Below are 3,314 nucleotides of genomic sequence, written 5' to 3'. Positions count from 1 at the left end.
GAAATTGTAGGTGACTTGAAAATCCATGGGAATACCCAAGCAGGGGAGTGTTTTCCTACCCAGGATGGGGGTTGGAGAAGTCTTCTGTGGATGTTAAATAAAACAAGGCTTCCCCCAAGGGCTAGAGAGTTAAGTCTTCCAGGTGGCTTGGGAAATCCCAGTTGTCTTGGCAGGGCTTGCAGCTATGACCCCAGGTCGTTCTGCTGAACTGAACACACACATACCGCTCTGTAAATGAAAGAGCATCCAGACTGTGTGACAGAATGCTGAAGTCAGTCGCTGAGTCAGTCATCAAACCTGGGTTAGTCTCAGGCAACCTCCACCACTAACAAGGTGCTAACTCCCACAAGCTTTGATTTCTACCTTTGTAAAATGGGACTAAGAATTCCCTAATTCCCACTCGCCCCACAGCCCAGGTTGCTGTGAGATGAAACGTGTCCAAATGGAGAGCATTATTCATGGAGGAAGCTTGGGCCACATCCTAGAAACCAGTGCGGGGGAATTCACTAGGAATATTCCTTGGAGACCACACTACCTCCCCCATGACTGCGCCTGGTATACCAAAACAGAGAAAGAAAGAGGAGGGAGAGGATCATAAGCATTGCATTTTCTTCTTCTCATTTACAGAGATCCACCCTTCTCGGGGTGCAGTTTGGAGGATAAGGCAGGAATGGGCTCTGGGATCACAGACCTCCCAAGGGTCCATGCAGCCAGCAGGAACTCTTCTTTAATCTAACGAAGTACCGGAATCCTCAGAGATGGTGCAAATACACATTAGCCAGTGGTATTTCATCCTGGCAGCAATTCATCGATAAGATTGCCAGCTACCAGGTGTCAGGGGAGCCCCAAGTTTTCCTTTTGCCTTGGGCCCCATCATTTGTAAATCCAGTGCTAGCATTTCAGTAGAAACACCCAGAAGGAGTTCTCTGGGTGCTAGCTGCAACACAGAAGAGTATATTAAAGATATTCAGAAAACGATGACTTTTCCAATAGGTTTTTAATGCCAAACATATGTACTCCTTGCCGAAATTCAAGTGTTTAGCAGATTCTGAGATTTCATTTCAACTACCCCAGCTGGCGTCCAACACATTCCACAATTTTTCTTCTACTTGATAACGTCTATTTTTAATCCCTTCAGATGCCTTTCTTTTTGGCAAATTGGGAGGAGAGAGTGCCTGTCGCTCCGCGTCTTTCAGTTCATATTTTGCATAAATCAACCAGGAATTAAGAATTAAACAATCACTTCATATCTTAGTTGTCAAATATTTCACTGTTGGGAGATGCATTTGCATATCTGAAAACATGTTGGCCTCTCGGTACGTCAGGGATGTGGAGAATATATAAAGAAACTCATCGGGATACCAATGAGAACAACAGCAAGAAAGTGACTTGGGGCCAGGTGATCAAGGAAGGTAGCAAGTCCACGTAACTAGATGAGGGGGAGGGCCTGACCTCCCTGGTTATTCCAGTCAACACTGACCTATGTCAGGTTCTCCAGAAGCAGACCCAGAACAAGAGTTTGGATAGAAGGGGTTTCCTTGGGGGGGGCCATCCAAGCAGTACCTCAAGGGGGTGGGGAAGCGAAACAGGGAAAATGAGGAAGCCAATGCTGGGTCATCCATGAACAGGCAACTGCTATCAGCAAGTCAATCCTGAAGGAGACCTCTGGGGGATTACAGAGCACACTCCAGAGATGTCCTACCCACGGGGCCAGCAGGTGAGGTATTAACCACAAACTCCTGCCCGTCATTACTTTCCATCTACCCCTGTGGGTGTTAACTTCTTGCACGTCCAGGCTGCTCAGTTCAAAGAGAACACAGGCTTATGGCCCTATGGTTCCCAAACTAGGCACCGAGGCACCCCAGGGTGCCACAGAAAATTCACAAGAGAGGATAAGGATACTTTAAATATTTGAGGGAAACAAGGCGACATCTATCCAACACTGCGTGAGCTTCATAACCCCCAGTACCATAGAATGTGACCTTATTTGGTTGAATACCTCTAGTGCTGGGGAGCTCATTCTCTCCCTATGGAACATACCCCTTCTTAAACAGAAAAGGGAAATAGCATACCTCGAGCCCTTACTGGGTACTAGGTTCTATACATTCATTATTTCACTTAGTGCTCCCACCTGTATAAGGAGGGCATGACCATCACTATTTACATATGTGGTGAAATTGAGACTTGGAGAAGTAAAATCCCTTGACCAGGATCTCATTACCAATAAATGGCAGAGCCAAGATTCAACACATGTCCTTTCAATTTCAGAGCCTTTTCTACTTGGAAATGTTACATGGCTCTGACAGGTGGGCGTTAATAACAAAAGAAATAAGAGCTGACATTTACTGAGCTCTTCCTTTTTTCTAGGCCTGGTGCTTCACATGGATTATCTGTTGGCGCTCATAGTCCTATAAGATTATCACTGAGGCTGCTCAGCAGCCAAGTCAGTCTGGCCCCAGAGCTTATGCCTTTTATTTATTTATTTATTTATAAATATTTTATCTATTTATTTTAGAGAGAGAGCGAGTGAGCAGAGGGAGGGGCAGAGGGGGAGAGAGAGAGAGAGAATCTGGAGCAGTCTCCGCCCTGAGCACAGAGCCCGATGCAGGACTCAATCCTATGACCCAGAGATCATGGATCTCATGACTCAACTGACTGAGCCACCCAGGTGCCCGGAGCTTATGCCTTTTAAATGGTACTCTGCTGTGTATTTCCTTATATGGAGCCTAAACCCTCTTCCTATTCTCTGGACGCATACAGAGCTAGCGGAGTCCTTCTTCACCAAGCCTGCCCCTCAAAGCTGTATGAAGACAGCCCTTTGTCTTTCTGTTCAGAGCTGAATATTTTCCATCCTGTCTCGCTTTCTCATCCCAACTCATCCCCAGCCCCATCTACTGAACACAGCTCAGTTTATCTGCATCTTTCTGAAAGCACTTGCTGATTGCTTAATGCTGCCCACAAAGGAAACAGGAGGACCAAAACTTCCTGTGAAAGGGAAGGTCAGACTGAGTCTTCAGACTATGGTGAAAAAAGTTATGACTTCCAAGCATCAGCGTCTGGAGCTGTGTGGCAGGGCATTTTGTATTTGATGGAGGGCCATCTTGCAGCGGATGCCTTCTAAAGAGAAACTGAGGTCATCGCATGGCCAAGATGACATCATAATCCTCAGCAGCTCAAGGTTTAGAGATAAAACATGAATCAGATTGATTCCATGTGAAATAATGCCAAGGATAAAGGATGCAAATTGGAACATGTGCAGTCTATCTTCCACAAGCTGAGAACCTACCCCATAGGGTTATTGGAAGAATTAAATA

The sequence above is a fragment of the Leptonychotes weddellii genome, chromosome 13 (assembly GCF_054177405.1).
Source record: "Leptonychotes weddellii isolate Sample4059 chromosome 13, ASM5417740v2, whole genome shotgun sequence".
NCBI classification, from domain to species: domain Eukaryota; kingdom Metazoa; phylum Chordata; class Mammalia; order Carnivora; family Phocidae; genus Leptonychotes; species Leptonychotes weddellii.
This window is presented reverse-complemented; position numbering follows the sequence as displayed.